A 24,629-nucleotide genomic window follows, 5' to 3' on the forward strand; every position below is an offset into this window, starting at 1 on the left:
CACTCATTCATTATCAAAAATTATACATTAAATAAAAGCCGTATACATACAGAGTGGGCGTGAAAAAAATAGAAATATTAATTGGATAATTAAATAATCTTAGGATTCCCCAAAAACCAATTAGAAAGCAGAATGTTAAAGAAGTGCATATTAGTTATTGAATACAATGTATTTTGCATTATTTAGAAATAGGATGTCCCCTCAGGAGTAGCACAGCTCGATAATTCGGTACTATAGCTGTACTGGGGTACCGGTTCATAGTGGTGTGTCTCTCCTTATTTCAGAATACGGTTCAGTCCTACATTTCGGTTCTTGAAGAAAGTCAAATCCATTCCTCGTGACGTCAATGAGGGTTTTACTTACCATGTCATATAATAGTATTAATTATATAATTAAGTAAAAAATAATATTTCGTTTGATATTGAATTATAATGAAACCATTATTATTTTTGAAAATATCTGCAATGCGCGATAATTATATCTTATTTGTCTTATTAAACCTTTGACACTTTAAAAAAAATTAAAAGACCGGTTCAGGAATCTAAGAATCGGTTAGACTGTTACTAAAACTAGAATTGACTAGATAGAATAAATAACGACTGACAAAACACTACTGATGCATTTAAAACTGTTATAATACTAAATTAGTAATAGGACTGGGTCTTGTAATGTTATTAAGTCTGGATGTAGACTGATATATCTGGCAAAATATTCAACATTTACAATGCATCTGTAACCGATAGAATTATTAGAAATTATAATTTATGAAGTCATAATTTTTCTGAACTTGCCACCTCAAATACAAAAATTCTGCAAAATGCCCTGTAATATCAAGTTAATTGACCTTAATTACAATTTTATTTGAAAAAGAATCAGAAATTATAAAAATCATAATTTTATTACATCAAGTGGAACATTGATTTTGGTATCGGCATACTATTACTCAGGAACAATTAGTACTAGTCGATTTACTTCATATCTTATTGATAATGAGATTAGGGATGGAAGGGACACCCAAGATGCTATTTTATTACATTTAGCCATGAAAAGCGCAAAAATATTGTGACTCCTATTGTGTTCTATTGTGTAACCAATTTATGTGACCTCTTTCGAGCTCTGGTCTTAACCGCATCGACTTTTATTAGTTGGGAATTTTTGAAATGATGTCAATTGCACTCGACACCCTAATTTTGTGTCCCTAAAAACTGTAATCTGAGATACATGGTCCAACAGCTTGTAAAAAAATATTTGGCCATACCAAAGTCTTTTCAATGGGCTTGATTCCATTATTAATGTGAAGTGAATAATAAATATATTCGTTACTGATCTTTAGATGCCTAAAATTTCGTAAAAAAATTCATTCGATTACTTGATTTACACGTAAATATGCCAACAATACTATTGATTTTGCTCCTTATACACTGCTATCAAACATAGAGCATTTCCCCTTCAGGTTATTATTCCGCAATATTTGAAGTGACATAAACAACTAAATATATATTAGAGTAAAAACCCTTTCAATTCATACAATAATAACGTATTCTTTCTCTGTAATCATTTTTGTAGAAAAGTTATCCATTTTGTTTGATAACTACATATCCATATTTTGCGCTAGTTCTGATGATTAAGGCGTTATTACTCGGGTTGTAAATTGGAAGCATTTTCGGTATATACAAAAAGAAACAGAAACATATTAACCCTAACTTTTTGAAGAATGTTTTAGAAAATATAAGTTTGGCTTTTCTGTCGTTTCATTTATTATAATTTTTAAAAATTGTAGTTAATCGAATGAATTCATCGCCACATTTAAACACAATCCAAATTACTACATAAAGTATGTGTATGCATACTTACCTTTCTATTATGAGTCTACCGAATGCTATTTTTCTTATTGCTCAAATTCGATCTGGTAGTGGTTGAGCCAAATTGTATATTAAATATTCGTCTAGTCTTTTTATGAAGTAAAAAAATATATAAATTATTATAATAAAAAAATTGATTTTTCTCCTTTTTCGATAACAATCTTTTTTATGTTTATTTTTATCAAATATGAAAATGTCTTCTTTTAATGCAAAGAAATAGTTTATATTTAATCATATATACCAAAATAAGTGTATTTATCAATCATTGATGCACAAATACAAGATTCACAAATGATTAAGTGAGGGTATCAGCTGACAAAAGGGATATAATATGACGTAACAGATGTACGTTTTTTTTACATTGATAAGACTAGTAAATCAACATCTTATATATTCCATATTCCATTTTAATTTAGCTTAAAAAGTTAATCACGAAGCTTTAACTAATTTTTCATATAAGAAGCTGGTTTTTGAGAGTTTTCAATTTGAAACTTTTGATATTTTTTACTTTTTTTATAAGCTTTAGCTTATTGAGTATAAAAAATCAAACACAGAAATAAAAATTAATTTTATGTGTGAAAATTTTATTTTCATTTTTAATATGTGATTAAATTTGATATCCGATCCTTTAATTCAGAGAAAATGTCATTTAAAGTTAAAAAAAACCCATATATTAATAGTTTTGTCTAAAAAGGAATCACATATATGATTTTTTTATGCCAAAGAAACTAGATTAAAGTGTAGGCTGTATTTACAAACATTATATTTTTATTTAACGTCTAGTTGAGCTGCAATATCGATTTATTTTGATTTTGAATCAATTCAATAAAATTTTACTTTTAAAAAAAAATTCCAAATATTAAATTTAATTCAAGTTTATCACTAACTAGTAATTAATTTATAAAAGTTATAAAATCTGGTTTTTGACAATTTTTTATTTGAATCTATTCTAAATTAAGGAAAAACAATTTTATAAAAATTTGAAGTAGAAATACGTTTTGATTTTAAATTTGATCTTGGACACTAACTTTCTAATATTTTAACTCTTATACTACTATATCTTTTGTTGATAAAATATGGATTTGAATTCTTTCATTACATAATATGTTGATACAAACTCTGTAAAAATAATAATAATTTGTGAAATAGAGTTATAATCTCAAAAAAAAAAAAAGTTTTTGATTTTTTATAAACCAATGCAACAATTCAAATTATTTTTATACAAAAGTTGTTTAAGATTATTATTTTTAAATATGTGTATTTTGTTTAATAATTACTATTATATATACCTCCGGTATAAAGTTGATTTAGTTCTATCAAGCAGTATGTGACGTTAGTAAAAACGCTGTATCCATTTCTTTTTTTTTATCCATTTGTATACAATGTTCATATTCAAAACTATAACGTATCATAAATATTTGTATTATGACACATATATTTATCCTTTCAGTACAAGACACATAATTTTTTTTTTCGAATCTATATATTTTTTAGTTTGTGCTTGATAATTTATTTAGGAAGAAATATAATATCAAAATTTAGGTGGGCAAAAATTCATGCCTGAGATATAAAGTAAACTTCCTTTTTATATTATATCAAATATATAAATCAAACAAAATAAAAATCTTGAGTCTTAATTTAGAGTTTTTCCATTCAGATATTATAAAGAAAAACAAATCAAAAATGAAATGAACAATAAAAAATGGTTTAACTGAAGTACCTTCTAAACATTTTTATTCATTTATATAGCACATATAGGTATAAATAATTGATCAGGCATGCTAAAATAAAAAACAATTTACTTGGTCATTCCGGTATTTTTTTAAATGTTTCGAAAGAAAGCAAATTAACTGTTTTGAAGAAATAAGTTACTTTTTATCTTTCCAGTACAAATAATATCTTTATACATATATATTATCTCCTTAATAGTAAATATAATTGCTTAGGAAAATATAAATAAAGGTTCTTCGGTTTGCAAATACAAAAATTATTGCTCTCGTTTGTCCTATTTTTTTACAAATATCATTATGCCAGACCATATTATTTTAAATTTTTTATTTATTATGAAAGAGTCGCGAACAAAATTTAACTAGATTTCATAAAAATAATTGTCACAATGATAAATAATATGAGATTAAGGATGCTAGGACTCTCAAGTTCTGTTGGTAATGAAAGGGTTAAATCCCTTTTAAACAGAATACATTAGACCCATCGAATTCTTCAAAAGTACACTTGACACTTTTTTAATTATTTTATCACATTTTTGTGCGTATATTGTTATACATTTATGTTACAAAGTATGTATAATATATATGCGTATCACTTCAATATTTTCTCAAGAGAAATTTATTTCCTTCAAAGTCATTCAATTAATTGTCATGAATATATGAACAATCTGTCTATATATATATATATATGTAAATTATACAACTATTTTTTTACTGGAAAATGAATCTATTTACGTGTGCACTCTTTTTACTACGCTCAAAAAAGTCTTAGAAAAACAAAATAATTAATTAAAATATGGTGCAATGTAGTGGATTCAGTTATATCATACACAAAAAAAAATTGCATAAAATATAACCATCATTATGATAGTTTGAATTTCAGAAATCTTACAACCAAAAGCCTTCCTGAACCTTTTTTATGGGTTATTTTCACGGGTCCAAGTCAATTATCGAGTCTTTTTATTTCGATTTTGAAGTTGCAGTTTAATAAGATTAACTTGTTTGCAATTTGAGTTCAAGTTGTGAGTTTGAGTAGTTTTCAACACTGATACAGTTATCTTTAGAGCTGGGAATTAGAGACCTAAAGCATGATGATATTTTTATAAAGCACTATTATCTAAGATTATCATTGTGGAAATCGACTATCTTTTAGGACATAAATAGCAAAATAAGAATAGCAGTTCTAATTGATTTTTTTACAAAGAAAGCTCGTGAATTACTTTCGTGTATTTGTATGTTCAAAGAAACTGACAAACAAAAGAACTTAAACTTTGACTGTTTATCCAAAAAGTATCATCTTAACCAATAGTTGTTTCTTTTACAAATATCATACATTTTTAACCAATTACCCTAGGTTTAATGTTCTTAATCTTTTTGAATCTTCATGAATTGCAAAAAATTAGACTCTTCAAATTGTGAGCAAGTTAAAGACTCACTGAGAATTCGATAAATTAACAATACTACATAATTTAAGTAAATAAGAGATAAAAAATATCTTCAGTGAAAAAAGTTAGGAATGTTCCATAATGCACACAAGATAAATAACCTTCAAGAAAGAGATAATTAATTAAAATCCTTGAAAAACCAATTCAAATTTAATTTCATAAGTGGTTTTACCACTCATTTAAATGCTATTTTGTTACAAATACTTAGATGCAACTTGTTGTTTTAAGAGTCAAATTATCTTCTATACAAGTATTTAGCTTATGTAAAGCATTTCAATGAAGTTTCCATAAAATTTTATTGGAAATTTAACCATTTATTGAATAATTAGTATGTCTTTCACATGGTGCTGATTGTGGTTTATTATAGAATCTACAACGTCCGTTAAAGGGGTCCCTTTATTTTCAGTTACCCCTAATTAATAAATATTTAGTGTCACTCCCCTCAAACCTCTACATCCATCTCAGAATCATTATGAATCCATCTACGAAATCTGATAAGTGTACAAATCCTGGGAGCGTACAGATCATATTTGAATTAATTTTAGAGATGAAATTTTTGCTGACAGAGATGTAATACATTTACATTTTCAATGAAATATGAATAAATAATAAGAATACACACATCAAGCAATACACAAGTATAAGCCTTTTCTTCGAATTTACGTTTGTTGGGATTTTGATAATTTTCACATCTTTAAGTAAGAATATGAGAGCTACATAAGTAGAAACTAAGTTGACTCCTTTGCCTACCATATAGTTTTTGATTTAATCAAAAAAAAAAAAAAGGTTTAATTTACTTACATAAATATTACATATATATATATATATATATATTAATTTAGGCCGATTGGACTTAGAGACTATTTAGATCTCCAACAATGACCGATTCTATAAATACGAAAATTTCAACTTGCCATGTTATATTGATAAATTCCAACTCTACTTATCACTCCAATGACTAAAATTCATATAAACATTCAAATAAATAAATTGCACTTAAGGAATAATTATCTCTTAGGAAAAATTGAAGATGCTTTCAAATATTAATTTTCGAGTCTTAAACTATTAACAGCGAGTCCAAGCTGTTAGCACCAGTCTTTTAGTAGGAACTACAAAAATAAAAAAAATCTATTGAATTCTTTTTAAAAAGAATATTAAAATAAGTATCCCATTCATCAAACTTCGTTGAAAGAGAAAGAAAGACAAAACTTTAATTATATATTTTAATTATATTAAGTCATTATTACATCATAATCACTCATGCTTAGATGTATAAAATAAACATAAAGTGATACAATCAATGTTACTAAGAGAGTTAATAAATAATATTATACTAGCTATGGAAAATAAAAAAATACTCTCCAGGTTGGAGCTACAAAAAGTATCACACTCATAATAGGTCATAATTTTTACAATTCTAAATAAAGGTAACTCGATATAAAATGTATTTTTTAAGTAATATTTATGATGAACAAACAAATTTGCATACATTAGTTTGTTTACAGAACGATCAAAAGTGGCACTGTCTTTCAGCAAAATAATACAACTCCCCGAATGACAATATAATTGAATATATTTTGTATTTGTTAATTCAAATAGTATTTGAAGAGTAAAAATATAAATTAAAAAGGAATAGCCCCCAAACTACATACTGTCACAGACCTTGTGGATAATATATTTTTTTCAGTTTGTCTTCACAATTATACAATAAGGGAATAATGAATCCAAATACAAGCAACTTTTCATTTTCTACAAAAAAATTTACTCCCAATTTACGTCCAATAATTATAGCGTTCTGTCTTTAATCTTAGGAAGAGTCAGAATAGGATGCCAAAGATTTCTAACTCCAATCCAACTATCTTCAAAAACAAAACAAAAATTCTCTCCTCACATGCATATGTAGATACCTATAATGATGACATTCGGAGCTTTCAAAAATTATAGAATTTAGGTTAATCTATGTTAAGTTTGATTCAATGTAAGATCATGGTAAAGAATGAGGTGTTATAAAAAAATATAAATATCACATCCTTTTAATTTTCAGAAAAGCTATAATTAATTTCAAGGCTAGGTTCATGAGTTACAACTATCTGAAATATTGTGTACACCATAGTTTTTTACAAAAATAACAGGCTTAAAACTGATCTGATTTAAAAAAAAGAGTTCTGAAGTAAATAAGTAAAAATTTAAATGTACACAAATTCAAACTATTTGCCAATAATTGGAAGAAGAAAATAACCATTGAACTGGACCTGCATTGAAGGCTGTTGCTGTAGTTTTATGCAAATTGTCATTCAATTCTGAGTTGTTGAGGGAAGAATCTTTGGTTGATTTAATGTGGAATAACCCAAGTACTTTAATTAAGCCAAAATTGAGAATAATGACAAAGCTTGGAGGATGGGGTTATTTTCTAGCATAAAAGATACATAAAGTGTTATTAAACTAATCCAATTTGTAAACTAAAGTAGATATTTTACAATAGTATAATTGCAAAGGATGCCTTCTAGAGGGCTTTCGAAATTATGAACGTTTTTCATATACCGATATCATGAACTGATTTTAAGCTTCATCTGAAAGGTCTACTCTTTTCTAAAATACATCCAAAACTTGTGTACATAGATATTTACTTATTTACTTGCTTCATAATTAAATGATGTTAGACATATATAGTCCATTATAAAACTAGTCATTTGTCATTTTTTAGCATAATGCTGCCCCATCTCATCCACAATTGAATTATATTTTTATGTTTTGGAATCTGATATATGGTTATAATGGATAGTAGAGACTTGAAGTATGATGTAATTGGAGATGATTTTTTATACATGTTTCGAGGTAATACTCACAAATGCAAAATACTTGAATATTATTCCAAAAACGTGTACCCTGCTATTAACAACTTATTTGTGGGAGGAGGTAAAATATATAAGAAGTACTTTAATCTTTTTTTATCAGCAAGCCTCCGTTTTATCTCGTTTTTCATGTATGTAGTGTGCGCAAACTGTCTATGCTGACACTTATGTGCACTCTCTCATGGAAATGCAAGCACCTTGTCCTGTGTTTTTTGTTTTTTAGATAGCTTGTTCAAACTTGAAACAGTCGAAAAAATATGGAATTAATCGACAAATTCGTCGTCCCAAATATTTGGAAAAGGTATATTAGAAAACAAATAAATTGTATATTTTTTGAATTTTTAATGCATGTATATTTGAAAAGTACACATGCATTAACAATTAAGCATTTTTATCCGGATATTTAGCGTTTTTCTTATGTTAAACATCTATTGAGGTAAACAAGATTGTTTTTATCCAAAATTTAGCCTTATTTGGATTTGAGAATTAATAATATGTATGTACAATGTTGTAGTCATCAGATAAAAGAGAAAAAAGTAAAGCATATATAATGGTAACAACTGTATACAAATGAGTTTTGCCTATTTAATTACTAGTAGTTAAGACAAGTGTAGGCAAAGTAAGTAATCCACTTTCCTTTCACTCAGCACTAATTGACGTTTAGAGTTGCATAAATGAATACCTTGTTATTGAAAAGTAATTAATTAGAAAAATACAGGATCATTCTAATAATTAATTATTTGACATTACTTCCATTTGGGTTGGTGCTCATTAAGAATAAAAATACGTGGTGGTGAATTATAATTTATGCCACAAAAAAAAAAAAAAAAAAAAAAAGTGTCGTATTTATTTGCTTCTGTGCAAACATTAGGGGCACAGCAAAGTATTTTTAACCGTTAAACTAATAACTAATAATTATATTAAAAACAAACTTTTTGACTGTAACTTTTAGTTAAGTATCATAAGTAACTTGTTTTATATCTTTTACTATTTGGTCATACAAATTTCGGGATTTCAACTAGAATACTTCATCTCTATAATAGATTTTAGTTTTTAACAACGTGTAGGGCTAAATATTGACAAATGTAATTTAATATAAAAAAGTTTATTTAATTAGAAAGTAATATAATTTCTCTCAAAAATACATAGTTTTGAAACTCGGTTTTGTCTTAAATGGTTTACTGATTTTTTGGTCCAGACCGCAATTCCAGATCGTTGAACAAAATTTTTTTTTTTTCAAATCATGGATCCATTTTTTTGGTTTCAATATGAAAACAGATTTTCTAATTTATAAAAATGGACCGAGTTTCTCTCCCATTCTGCTCTATGAGTTGTAAAAATAGGATTTATTTTAGAAATCTAACTTCATACGACGTTATTATTCAAAATTATATCATTTTGAAACATAAATGATGTCATTAACAATTCATCTACAGAATCTGTATATACCAAACTTTAAATGGGACACTTCAAATCGAATTTCTTTTAAAAGGCAAAATTAGTTTGGTTCACTAAAAATCATAATGGTCTAATATCAGTCTAGAATTTTCAGACCAAAATCTAATACAAATATTATACTTTGTTTTAGGATCAACTATTTGAGTACTTTACAATTTATTAAACAATAATGAAAAGTAAAGGATTCATTAAATTATAAAAATGTAAGAGTATCTGTTAATCATTTAATATGTTCTTTTTTGAAAACAAAACAAAAATGGATAAAAACATTAAGTGCAGCACCTGTATTTTGAAATATGATAATTTGACAGCTTAATATAAAAAAACAGATCTGAATTAGTTAAAAATTCTTGTACGGCTTAAAGTAGCCTGTATACAAAGTTAATAATTTTACAAAGTTGACATAGTTTAACTGATATAATTCTGAGCACGCATGGGGGTGGGGAGAAAAGTATATCGATTTATTATAGGTTTGATATGGGGATCAATTTATATTTTGAAAATTATCATAAGAGGGCCTATTTTCTATTCAAGTAGAGATAATGGAATTATAAATTCAACTTTTTCATAGAACTTATTATATTTTCTATCTTAATAGTTAACACACAGTATTACCAGTGAAAGACTGGCTTAAAGTAAAAAATAAATGTACATGATAAATTTTGGGAACTTTCAAACTCTTTGTCAATAATTGGAAGAAGAAAATAACCATTGAACTGGACCTGCATTGAAGGCTGTTGCTGTTGTTTTGATAATAATAATAATAATGCTATTGATAATAACGTTTTTTGTGATGAAATTGGTAGAGTTGGTTGCAAAGTTTTGGGTAGGCGAATGACACTCGAATAAATGCACAAATTGAGCCCTAAAAATCTAATAGTTGATATCAACACTACTACTGATGGGCATGATAGAAGCTATGACTGGAGACTGTAGTAGTAGTAGTAGACTGTTCACTGTATAAAGGTACGCCGGCTAGGATGGATTCTCTTCACCACCGTCATTAAAAGAGGGAGAATTTCAGCATGAAGACCAACATACATACAAAACGACAAGAGAGGAAGGAAGGAAGAATAAATTAGAGAGAAGGAAGAAAAAGGAAAAAAGTAAAGAAGAGAAGGAAAAATAAGTTTCCTTTTTCCTTTTTTTTAAGTATGGCATTGCTTCATATACAAAAAAAAAGGACTTACGATGATCATTTTATCATAATAATCAGCATCGTAGTGTCTGTACACCTTTTGGTTTGAGTATAATGTTGGATTTTTTACCGTATTAGGGTCATCAGATTAACTAAAATCTTTTGGTTTTTTCCTGTTTTGTTTGTTTGACACATAATGTATAAATTAAATCTTATGTTCATCTCTAATGCAAGTGTTATCATCCACACCTCTTACTAGTAAAGTTGTCTAGAGTTGTAAATTCTCAGGAATTTCGATAAGTAACCAAAAAAAACCTGTCATTTTGAAAAAGGTATGGCAGAGGTGCATTTTAACTATGATAACATTTCATTAGATTGGCTGAAAGCAGATATAAGAATAAGGAAATATAGGATGAACAACATTAATGCTAATTATGTGACTTGTATAAGAGATAGCAAGATTATTTTTCATTCATTTGAAAATCATATTAAATAATTATTCATAATAAAATCCTTGGTTCTCGATCATGATCTGTAGACGTCGGCATAATGCCTTGCATGCTCTTGCTACCTCGGGCAGAACTAGGTATTCATTGTCTTGACGATTGAGACCTTCAAAACAACAACTGAGGCATGATTATTCTTGCAAGTAATCCTCCCTACAATGCCCCACAGGTAAAAGTAACAGGGATTGAGGTCTGGGTTGTTGCTGGCCAATTAGGGACCAAAAATCTGGGTCATTTTTCTTGAGAACTCTTGGACAATCTTGTCCATATGAGGAGGTGCTGGGTCTTACTGCAATGAATATTGGTTCCCATCAGAGACCTCATTCATCCATGGAAGACCACGTCCATGAGGACGTCCTTGTAGACCTCTTTTGTTGTGACCTTCTGGCCCTTTTGAATGAAGTGGGTGCATACACGGGGGGGGGGGGTGATGACCATCACCAGGACCATACCAATGCGTTATTTTTTGCCTTCATGACTAGTTGACATAACGTCAATGCTGTGGATTTTCTTGTCCGAAAAAAAACCTTGCCTATGCTCATCTGTCTTCCTTATTCTGCTTTGTTAACTGATCTCTTGAGCCTCTGACTCTAAACAAGTAACTCAGGTCGATCCTGATAGCATTTTTGATGTTCCATTTGATCACGTTATAGTCTTGGCTAGCCTAGTGATTGGCATGTCTGGATGAGTGTCAATTGATGAGTACAAACGGAAAAAGTGAAAAAAATATATATTGAATGCCAATTAAAAAAGAGAATTAGGAATAGGAATAGCGAGTTTGTCTCAGTATGTATCTTTATTATGGTTGAAGGAGGAACATAATTTCAATGATTATGCTGTCTATCGACAAGTTTTACTAAATTCTGGAGTTATTTGAAGCATTAGTAAAATAATTTGAAATAAAATATATAATATGGGTAAGTGCTAGTATGTTAATAAAATATTAGTGTAATATCTTAGCAACACATGTTTGTATGTTTTGAGATCCCAACAAATTAATTTATTTTTATTCTAGTAGTTTCACAAAAAATAATAGAATCGGCACTTGCTAAAGCGAAAACCTTCCCCTAAGGTAAGTTCCACAAAACCATAAGTTTATCCTAGATATGTATCTCTCTTTGTTCAAAAGTTATGATCAATTTGACATTTTAACACTTTTTCTGAGCTTTACTTCTCAATATTTAATAGCTTCTTACTGACTTCACAAAAGTATCTCAACAATGTTCTACTAATATCAATCATTAACTTTTTCCATTATCAGACAGGAAAAAATGACCTTGATGATTCCTCAAAAATTTAATTGTATCTTATTGTGAAGTATATAATCTCCATACAAAGTTTTACTAAAATCGGTTCATAACTTTTTTTGTAATTCTGCATACAAACAAACTGAGGCGAAAACAAAACTTCAACTTCGTTGTTGCTTGTTAAAATGGGCCTGTACGAATATTGGATTCGTACTTAGTTTCTACATGTAGAAACATATATTTAAATGAATTATAAACACAGAATATTATCACTATACTGAAGAATATGTAACATAACTTTTTTTTTAATGTATAAGTTGCAAATTAAAATTGTGTCACTGATGCCTTATCAAAAATGTAATATATATCTGCTGAATATTTTAAAATGTTAGATTAACACAACTTTTGTAGATATACATCATAAGAGTAATAGCTTGCCGGGGAAATTCATTCTATTTGATGCTTTCTATAACAATAAATTTGGATTTTTGCAGAGTATAAGGATTGGTTTTTCTTTGAATCTTTTGTATGAAAATTATTATAATGCAATTAATATAGACAAAACTAAATTATATGAGGGTGGGCGGAAAAGTTTCCCACTTAACAAAAATACAAAACATTAAAAAAAAAAAATTAAATAGCATAGTTTCCTTGTAGATTTACACACACTTTTCTCAGCAATGCTTCCATCTCTATAACCCGTCCAAATAGTTCTTGGGATTTTTATCTTCAAAATAGTTGTTCATGACACATTTTTTTTTGTTTTTGGCTCGGAGTTGGATTGACATAGACGTGTCACTTTTCAATACATTAAGACTTTATATGTCTGTTATTGTTTGAATCTATTTAAAGTTTACACTTTCAAAAACAAATGTTCAATGATAGCTCAATACTCTATTTTTTCAGTTTTCACAAAACACTCATATCAACTCACTTAAACGACTTTTGCATAACAATTGTGCGACCAAAATAACAAAAACTTTGATGAGCTACCAAAAGATGCCAGATATATATGACTGGCCTCTTTTTACGAGTGATGTCATCTTCAAGGTGAAATCAGAAACTTTACAGACCAACCTCGTATTAATAAGCTAATACACTTGGAAATATTTTATACGTGATATTTTTTGATCAAATTTCTTTTTTGATCGGATTTCATCGTCTTTTTGTACATTAAAAACATCCCAGAATAATTTAGGGATATCATATTATAAAAAAGTCATTACTCTATCTACTTTACTCGATCTTGATATATACATAAATGCAGTAATGTGTGACAAAAGATATGTAGACATAAATCCTTAGATACATTACAATCGTACTTCATTTATAGGTTTATATACTTCTAATATTTGAATTCATCCATTTTTGTGGTTCGACAACACACAAACAATTTATAACAAAAGTTCAAAAAATGAGAAATTCCCAATTTATTTGTTTAATTCATGTATATATAAAATCCAATATTTCATGACCATATTTTTGATGAAATTTTATTAAATTTTTGGGATGATTTCAGATATTTAATAACCTTAATTATTATTGAGAATTTGCATTTAAATAAAATACTTATTTTGCGAAAATATTTCTTTTTCAAATAGAATTTACACTTTCAAATTATTTGAATATGATAATACATATTGCTATTGGGGGTGGCTGAAAAGGATTAATCAAAACAATGTGATGTTAGAAAGTAACGATAATTAGTAGAAAACTACAAATGTAATTTAGATTCAATTTCCAGATAAACCATTCTAGCTTCCTTTAGTACTGACAGGACAGATATGCATAATTTATAAAATGTTCTAGTAATAAAATTTAAAAAGAAAGAACAACTTGTTTCTTTTTGAACGAGTTTCAAATTGACAATAAATAAAATATCACCATGAAATTTTATGTACGTACCATCTAAGCAATTTGACACCTATAACCTTTAAGTACTAGGTTCTGATATAATTACTTTATTCAATTTTACCTGACTTATCAATCCAACAATGTTGTGCGTACCAATAATTGAATATATTAAATTTGTTACGCATTAATATAGCTATACTATAAATCATGTAATGCACATTGATATCCTTAATTTTTTCAATAATTTGATAACGATATTTGTTTGTATTGTTAGAATATATAATTTTTAATTTGAATTTAGCAACATATTTCAAAAACCATATTACAAGTACAATTTAAGACTTTAATTCTTGCATTGAGAACATTTTTAGTTGAGATTCTTTCCTCAAATTAAGATAAAAATATTGTTTGGGAATTATTATTTCAATCCCAAAATTCCTGCAAATCACATTTATTTTGAAAGAATAAAAATATATTCAATACGTCATACATAGTTAATTTATGGAAAAATTATTTTTTTTTTAAAATGAACCAATGCCTGAAACAAGTTTATGTTCTCTCCTTTTTATTAAAAATGTTATCAATAACCATATTAGGTAAATTTCTTGGAAAGGAACAGAGTAGTTCCACATTTAACCGAAAAAAAGTTATATAATTTTCTCTGAAATTACATGTCTTGGCGTTTTTGTTTTTTTTTCAAGTATTTTAATTGCTAAAATATGAGAAAAGAAGAAAAAATATGGCTTTTATAAATAGTTGAAATGTTATTCAAGCAAATTAACACCTTTTTAGACCATTCATCCTTATAAATCTCAAATCAAATGTGTATGAAATTGACTAAAATTATCACTTCATTAAGCAAGAGATGTACTTTAGTCTTTTGGAGAAACGGTAGGACTGTATTGATCCTGAATGTGGGTGTTTAAATAGGTTTTGTCTCTGATAATGAACAAAATCTATTTTTAACTTTCCCTTATTTACTTTCATTTATAGTGATAATAATTAATAATAGCTAAATTATTAATACACACTAATTCAGTATGATCATAAAATCATATAATTTTTTCTTTAAAAAGTATTCCCAAATGTAAGACCCCTTGCCTTATATGTCTTGTAAATTTGTAATGCAATTTGGTTATATAGATACTTTTTATTTAAAAAGGTCATCAAAATTTTCACTATTTTTTTTTATTTAAGTAAAAAATAAACCTATTTGCAAATTTTGTACATAGTAATCAAATTTTTTGGCTTTTATATACTAACAAAAAGACTGGTAGACAGAAGGTAAGGGTTTTTTTAATGTTCCTTTATTTGGTTTGATGGAGTTGCCATGATTAAGTATACGTAAACATTATAACATTACATTAACTCCATATAACCTAGAATCTTGTATTAAGTCCATATATATAAAGTAAATTTATTTTTATAGGAATGCCCGTTGACAAACCTACGCACATTGAGTTCAATATAATAATTTCTCCCGAGCGCATTATCTATGTTTTGTTTAACACTATTATTGTTCTTTAAGAATACTTATTATTTTATAAAATACTTGTCATTGTCTATTTCTTAAGCTAAGTTTGTTAAATAAAACTAAAAATCTGTAATGTGTTGTAATAGGATGATATTCAAACTATTCAATTTCTGTTCCAAAAATGTTAAGTTTCAAAATTTAAAACCATTGAGCTACGTTTCAATATTTATAGAAATGATTAAAACTTTGTCAATCATGTTTGTGTATCCAAAAGAAAACTTGTAAGTCTCCTTATTTTTACTTTTTTCCTAGAAATGAAATATTTTACACCCTAATATATTCGAGTACCCATAAGTAATTACTTTTTCAGATGAGATAAACCAAATATATAAAAACGTCAGATTAATGTTTTCTTAGGAATACAAATACTTATTAACGAGGAAATCATGCTGTTAATAAAATTTTCCATAAGGCATTGTGAGGGAGTGTGTGGATACATAATGAAGCTCATTTATTATGCATCTTTTTCAATTTCTTTCACCTCATTATTATTATAGACAAAATAATTATATTTAATTTATAGGTAAGAGTTTGATTCCATCTTAATTATAAATAATGATTATGATTTATGAATATGCAAAATCATTATTCAAAGAACGTCGGTAAGTGTCTAATGTATATCTGTTATTAAATGTTTAGCACTTTTTTCTTTGTTACTCAAGTCGATCCCAATTGGATATACTACCAAAATTATGAGCAACCAATTTACATTTTTATACTGAAAGTGAAGTAAAATCCATTAGAGCCGAGACTCTGAAATATTTTCCAAAATTGGTCGTCATTTATAGTAAAATATTTTTTAATTTAAAAAGTTGACTTGTAAGTCCCAAAATTTGTGCTCGCATTTACTAAATATTTTAATGTAATTTAGCGATATAAAAAGTATATTTTGAAAAAGTATTACAAACGAGGCTCTGAATTGTTGTCCAAATTAGATAAAAATTCATAGCATCGACTTCCTTTAAATTGATATTTCATAAATAAAAAATTATTTTATACGTCCTAAAATGTGTACAAACATTCCCTGCTTATCTCAAATGTAAATACATATAAAAAGTAAGTTTAAAAAAGATATAAAAAAAGTTATTTTTCAAGAGCCCCTTTTTTAATTAAATCATACAAATATAGCTACAAATATAAATTCTGAAGGTACTTTATTTACAAAAGAATATTAAAATTAAATATATTAAAAATATAGATGATCTACTGGTTTGTTCAAAAAAGAACCCAAAAATTAATGCAGGCACTCTGACAAATATGAACTGTGTTTAGAAGGAGAGCTGATTAGCTGTCATGAAGTTTTATTAGATTAGCTGTGAGAAGCTATGACATTAAGGAAATAAATACTCTTATGGTTTCAACTAATATAAGCCTTAGCCTCATCAATTGTCTTTACCTATAATCGTTATCGCTTAAAAAAGCTTACGATAAGATATTTTTTCGTAATATACAATCAAGTATAAAACATCAAAAGACAAAAAAGATTGGATTTATTTTATATTGTAGTTTGGATTACGGTCTGTAACTCCTTGACTGGTTTGAGACCGGTATATATATTTTTTTTAATCAAACTAATTCGATCTGAAGAGACTATTAGGGAATGAGGCGTCATCTAAATCAATCAATAATATATTTTCTTATCTCTAATTCTGATTGGACTAAAATTCTGTTTATGCGCTTTTTGATCTCTTGCGGCAGTTCATTGTTATATTACGTCTTTTGACTAAGATTCTTCTAAAGTAATTTAAGAGAAGTAACGTTTCGGACAGGGTTATGCTTTTTCCTTCAGAATAAATTAGAATGATAAGCTATTAATTAAAACCATTTTTATAAACAATTTGTAGATTGTGTCATGTTATTTCCATTTTGAAAACATATAAACAATGACTTAGTTTAAATTGTATTACTCTATAACTCATATAAATGAGATGGGGGTTCAATTGGTCAATAGAATGAGACATTTAGGACCAAATCGAAAAAAATCGATCTTGGAACGATTTTTTAGATTAATGTATGATAAATTTAGACTTTAATATAATTAAAGAATACATTGAAGATGTAATATCCCCTCAAATTAATGAAGATTATAATTATTTGTAGATATAAATCACTTGTTTCAATATATTTTTTTTTATAATAGATAATTTTTGTAGGGATTTCAATTTGAATTTAGATATTTTTAACCAGAATCTATATTGTCTATCCTTAATGAAGCTTTGTTTTTTTTTTCTGAATTATAAAGATACTTATATTGTTATTGTTTATGGAGTGACAGTTGAATCACTTGTTCAAACTATTCCTTTGTGATGATCCTGATGAAATTCCTTATAGATTCTAAAATACTTAGCACTTATAACTTGTGAAAGAATTAGTAAAGTTTATTTTTAAATCAAGGGGGTTGGAACAAAATTTGACAACATTCTGATAAATAAATTAAAGACTCTATTTGATATTAACAAAAAAGACTGTACCTAAAAAAAAACATCTCTGGTATCAATTTAATTACTTTACCTAGTCTGTGGTTTCTGCCGTCCTTTGATTTATCTGTCTCTGGTCTCCCATTAATATCATTTTGGTTAATTTTCCAATTAATGAGTAAGCAACAATTTTTGTTCCACATAACATTACTTTTATTGGATATTGTATGCCACTTTTTCCCTTTCTGGAAGTCGTACGTTCTATAAAGCGGATTTTTAACAATGATGGTTACTATTATTAAATAAGAATACTTCTAATAAATCATGAATGATAAATATCTCCTTTTATTGTTGAGCTATTCTTCTTTCATGCTTAATAAATTATAAATATATTTACATCTTTATATTTATGTATATATATACATATACTCTTCACAAAGCAGAAGAGCTAAATAAATGAAACGAAATCATCAAATGATAGCAGTCTATAATTTTCAAAAAGAATAGTTCCAGGCATGATGATGTCAAACAGATAAGAAAACGATTGAATCTACAATGTAGAGGATAATAGTTTGCTTATTTAAAAAAAAAAATGTACTGCAGGTTAGAAACTCAAGAATTTTGAGTCTACTGTTAGAGTTTCAACAACTCCAGATATTACTTAGACTAGTGTTAATGACTAAAGATATAGAAATTGCTGGATTTCAAGTCAACATAAAAGCCCTTATTAAGATAAGGCTATAAGAATATTATAATTAGAGACGGCATATCTGTCAACAGATTTTGCAATTGTTCTCCTTGCCTATGGATAACGTTTGAGTTTGTATCATACATTGTAATCTATATACACTTCCTGGAATTCCAGTAATAATTACATCACTTGCGATGACTGTAGGTGTGAAAAATAACATTTCCCGATGTGTATAAAAATCTCATTTGATATTATGTCAAAAAGAAGAAGAAGATCAACATCAACACGACTGATATAATGTGGTGTTTTGAATAAGAGAGCTAATGAAAAAGCTACAATTACATATTTATCTTCTTTATGGTATCTCAATCTTTATTTAATACAGGATTGTTTAAACTTCTTTTATTGTTCAATAAGAATCTTTGTTTGAAAATGAAAGTTTAGACATTGTAGACTAACTTTTTATTGGACATATTCTGCTTTGGTCTCAATATCGATCTCTAATTTGTGTTTGAAGGCACGCTCATTACTTGGCATTGACGTATAACAACTGGTTACATGGTGTTGATAATCTTGTGAGGTCGTCAACAAGCTTTGGAATGGAAAAAAGCATAATCCAGTGGGATCAGTTCTGGACTGTTAGGCGGCCACATTGTATATGGCCAAAAAAATACATTCTCATCTAGGCATTACTACATAGATTTAAACATTTGCACCTGGCCCGTCCTGTTGCATAACATAGTTTTCAACTAGGACAATCTGAATAACCCATAGTAGGAAGTTTGCTCTTAACTTTTCCTTCAAATTCTGACTATTAAGGTAATAACCTTGGCGAAATAGATTAGAGACATGACATGGCATTTGATGGGTGAAATGGGCCACCCTAACTCATTCATATTTCAATATCTATTATTCATTATGTTTGTAACTGAGTCAACTTCCCCGATCTTTTTATCAGAGAAGATAACTACCTGTCCAAATGATGACTTGAGATTTTCTAGCAGTCCTTGGCAACATTAAAGATGGGTTTATTTCATGGCTGGGTCATAAGGGACGCTTTGGTCTCATACAGGTTTACCGGCCTCCTTTTTACTCTTATTTAAGCAACTTTGAGACTGTGCATAATGTAACATCCTAAAATGTTTATTTTAGACCTCCTGTCTGATCCGGACTTTACTTAGAGGTTTTCAACGTTTTCAATAAGTTTATTGACTGGATAAACAATCATACTGGTCCCATTTAAGGGATTTGAAAATGGGAAATGATGAGGTCCGTGCCAAGCAAAGCCAAGATCTGAAGGTATTTCGTCTGTCCCGTTGTCATAATCTAACTTAAGAGAAAATATCATAATTATTACTTTGTCCTTACTTATAAGGCCAAAAAATAAAATGTACATTTTGTAATCAGTAACCCATCCAGAAACTATTTTCCGGATGTATACTTTTTTTTTACACCCAAAGATATCAAAGATAAATAACTTTTGTAGGCTGCAAATTGTACAATACACACTCCTGAATTAATCCAGTTGAGCATATTGCTACGAGAACAAAGTAAGAAGTCATTTGCTATAAATGCTTACTATATGAACTTTTTTCTTAAAAGAAAAGATACTTATACATTTACTTTACTCATTTATTATGTCAAATCATATTTATTCTCTAATATGTTGATTAAGAAATATTTATAATATTTTAAATCAAACATCTACAATAAACGATACATAAACCCAAATTGATTTGTTTTTTTTATATTACCATTTACTTAGGTACAGCTTTAACTTGATACATAACTATTTTAATGAATTAACCATTTAAGAATAGAACAATTCTATTACAATTAAAATTGAAAACAAGATGGGAAATTAATACTTCATTACATTTTAAACTTCAAAGACTCATATGTGAAATATTAAAAAATAAATAAGAAAGAAAAAGGTCAAGCTCTTCAAAGATAGCACGTGTATACAAAATTTATAACATAAAATTAATCAGATTATATAACAAGCGATGTGCATCAAAGAAGGGTCATCATGATAATATAATTTTTTAATATTTATACTAAGAGTGGCATGGAACATAAAATGATATTAGGAAGTCTGTTATTATGCACTCCAAAGACATATGACAAGTATATAATATATGGCGAAAAGACAATACGATTTTACAAAAGTAATTATATTTATACAGCTGGTTTAAGGTCTTTATTTAGGTGCGTTATTTATGAAGAAGGGCCATTTAGCTACTTTGTAGCAAACAAATTATATTATAATTTAAGGGCTCGTATGGACCTAATACAAGAACCCTTTTATTTTTAATTAGTTTTATAAAAAACTTATGACGAAATTGGCTAGCTTTATTATTATGTAATTTTGAAGTCGTTTTTTTCTCTTTTATTTTAGAAGGGAGTGTTTAGAGATACATTAAATGTCACATCATGATAGAAAAATAATATTTAAGTATCTATTTTACTCTAAAGTTCTAATATTTGGATTCGTTGAAGGATTCCAATGCATTAAACTCATTAGTATAAATATTATTTGCCCACCTGGAAGTTGATTTTTTTCTCTTCTTTGATACATTGTTTTTACTAGTTGTGTAACAATACTAATATTTTTTTATAAGTTCCGAAACCAAAATTAGTATTTCGATATTTTCTTTAGTCTAAGAATAACAAACATTTTTTTATTCACATAAACTCTCAGGGGCGTCTGTACAATTTTTGTTTTGAGTAGTCCAGTGCAAGTGACCAATTATCATTATAATTTATTTTTAATTAGTTTTATAAAAAAGCTTGCTGTTTTTATGGATTGGGTCTATTTTAAAAATTTTGTGGTTATAGCATCCGTGGTCTAATATTTTTATCATGTAATGAATACGTCAGAAATATTATATTGCTAGTATAGTAAAAAACCTGAGGCTTGACTTATAAATTTATTAATTCAGATGATGTACCGAAATATCTATTAAAATTATTTTGAATTCTATAGAGATATTAAATTGTTACTTTACTAATTCCTATTTTTACAATAATGTAATATTAGGACAATACCACCTATCCACAATTAGTTGGTGTAAAAGCGCTGTTTGTGTTGCTTTCCGCCTGCATATAGGTCATTATATTCCAACAAAATGCTTACTGAGTATGTAACACGCATCATTCAAAAAAAGATTCATTTTGTCATAGTTTTAAGAATAAGTTAAGGGCCCGAAATATATATTTGATGTCCAAATAAATATTAACATTTCACAAATTTGTTTTTTGTTGTTGCTGTAAACTATTTTAAAGGAATGATTCTTGGCAAAGTAAACTTTAGTTTCATTCATAAAAAATAAACAGAGATTTAGAACATCTATAATTTAAAAAAAAAATGAAGTAAACATAGAAACAAAACATCCAATACAGAAAACTAAGTATTTTTATAAATATGTAGTAGAAAGGTATTTATGTATTTAGAAAGGGCAAATATTTCTAGTACTCGACGACTCAATAGAAAAATAGTAAAAACCCTTCTGTTCCTTTCTATTACAATATAATTTCCATATACATCTTTTTTTTAATTATATGTAATATATTCATACATAAACGTAAGTAAAATATAAGTTACATCACAGGGTTGTTGGAAGGTCACAAACTATTTCTTTTTATTAAGGAGAGGAATTTTGCACATCTAATAATTAATTATGAATAACAATACAAAATGGTACTACAACAAAAGTATTCGGAAATATAGTTGTATGGAAAATATTCTTTAAATCTACCAGAATCAGTCTGAATAAAAAATACTCCACTACTGTAGAATATAAAGCTATAAAATATTGTTCTTTACAAATTGTATTGTTCCAAATTTGTGCAAAATTTGAAATTAAATTGGATTTTTTTTTATTAATTATCATATTAAATCCGATTCAATGGAACCATTTCTTCTGAAATTTTATTTAATTCAACAGTAAAAAGTATTTGAGTCAGTCAGAGGACAACAGGAATGGTAATATTTATCTAAAGCAATATTAAATTTGGGAGTCATTTATTCCATAAATGATCTGGATGACCTAAAAAAATTGAAAGGGATGATTATCTCTTTAAAGCATTTTACTGTACAACCGCCTGTGATGTATTTGGTATTAGTTTATTAACATATACAAATGTAAACAAGATAACAAGGATATTACCATTTCATAAATAAAAGAAAATGTGTGTGTATCCTTTAAACGCGCCAAACCGTTGGCCCTAAGAGGATGATATTATGCATGGGTCTCTCTTTGACCCTGGTCAGGCTTAACCAGGGGTGTCATTTTTTTGGGAGGTCATATAAGGGGGCTTATGCTATACTCAAAAGACAATAACCGTTCTTTGTAGCTCAAGGAGAGTTGATAGGGGGTTGAGTTATAGTTCAAAAAAGTGATTGGTGTTTCAAAAAACAACTATCAAATTTCCACGTTTTCTAAATTTATTCAAAATGAAAAAAGTTATGGGCAAAAAAGGATCGGTGAAAATTGTAATTTTGTTTTTTTAGGTGCAAAAAAAAAACTTAAATTGAAATATTGGATTAGTAAATAAAATAAAGTTTGTAGAAATTAGTCTGGAGATTCCTTAGTATATTTATTTGACTCATAAAAATTGATGTTAATCTGAAATATTTGTCATTTTCTGAATACTTTTTCATTTTCTTTTTCTCCCTCCTTTTTTCATCGAACGTCAATTTTGATCTTTTTTTTTAAGACAGGCCACAAAGCGATTCATTTTGGACATAAAATTGTATACTTCGACTGTATTACAAGGGGTAGAAACAATAGACGCAATTTGTTGGTTAAATATAATTTTGGCTCGACACTTCCTATAATCTTTTGGGGTATGTGTCTCCTCTCTAGCAATGACTTATTATTATCTACTATCCCCCCCAGACACATACTTAATTTACTGGGCTTCTTAAAAAGTGTATTCATTGCTTTGCCACAAGTTTCTGCATTGTATTTTTCTCTGGGTGGTATGGACTCATATCAATGGCTTCATCTCTCCATTCTTTCAAAGTTTGCCTACATCTACTAACTTTCAATTGTGGCCCTTCATCTGATGATCAGCATCTATTTGGTATTCCAACATATTGATAAAATAACTTGCAAAACTTGATTTGTTTGTTGGGCACCCAACAAAATTATATACAAATATCTTGAGTATCAATCGTCCATTATCAAATGAAATTTCATATCATATCGAAAAATGTATTGTGACTTTTACGATGTCCGGATCGATTTATGGGGAGCATACTGTTTGACGGGCTCTTTGATTGGTCCGAACAAATTCCTTTGTGACTACCATGTAGGCTTTGTTATTTAGACAAGATATATAATTTATTAATGAAAAAGAAAAATTTAAATAATAAATATATGTTATTTTCTTAAAAACTTAAAAACGATGGTGCTGAAAGCCTCGCCATTGGTTAAAGAATATTGCAAGCCTTATCTTCGATATTCACCCAAAAAATGTAGTCGAGGGAGTTGGCATCAGGGCTGTAAGGGGCCAAAAATGTCAAAAAATAGTATAAAAAATATAAAAGACAAATTCAAAGGAGTCTTGCTACTGAAGACATGATACTGGAATTTATTTGGGTTTTACACCTTCTCAATAAAGATTTTTTGAAAAAAAAAAAAAAAAAAAAAAAATAGTTATAATTTTATTTTCTTCATGGATATATATTTCAAGACTTGTAAAAGGACTATTAAATAATTGCTCCACTCTTCGAATACCAAGTGATATGCTGTACATTTAATATTATCTGAGTCAAGTAGACTCCTCTATATATAGGGTTGACCATAAGTTTTAAACTTTTTCAATTTTTATTAATTCAGTGATAAGTTGATCCTAAAATAAAATACTAAAAGTAAATAAAAATTATTTAAC

The 24,629-nt window shown here is 27.8% G+C and overlaps 1 protein-coding gene across 2 annotated transcripts in view; it reads right to left on the minus strand.

Annotated features, from left to right (window-relative positions):
* The window catches only part of LOC121118779 (prolyl endopeptidase FAP), a 373,925-nt gene that overhangs the window by 168,312 nt on the left and 180,984 nt on the right, over positions 1-24,629 (minus strand). The window contains exon 1 of one of the 2 annotated variants that reach the window (XM_071888737.1): positions 10,128-10,278. The exons of the other annotated variant lie outside the window; for it this stretch is intronic. The gene's annotated coding sequence lies outside the window, so the exon portion shown is untranslated. Of the gene's footprint in view, positions 1-10,127; positions 10,279-24,629 lie in introns of those variants that run through there. 2 annotated transcript variants of the gene reach the window in all.

The sequence above is a fragment of the Lepeophtheirus salmonis genome, chromosome 5 (genome assembly GCF_016086655.4).
Source record: "Lepeophtheirus salmonis chromosome 5, UVic_Lsal_1.4, whole genome shotgun sequence".
NCBI lineage: Eukaryota > Metazoa > Arthropoda > Copepoda > Siphonostomatoida > Caligidae > Lepeophtheirus > Lepeophtheirus salmonis.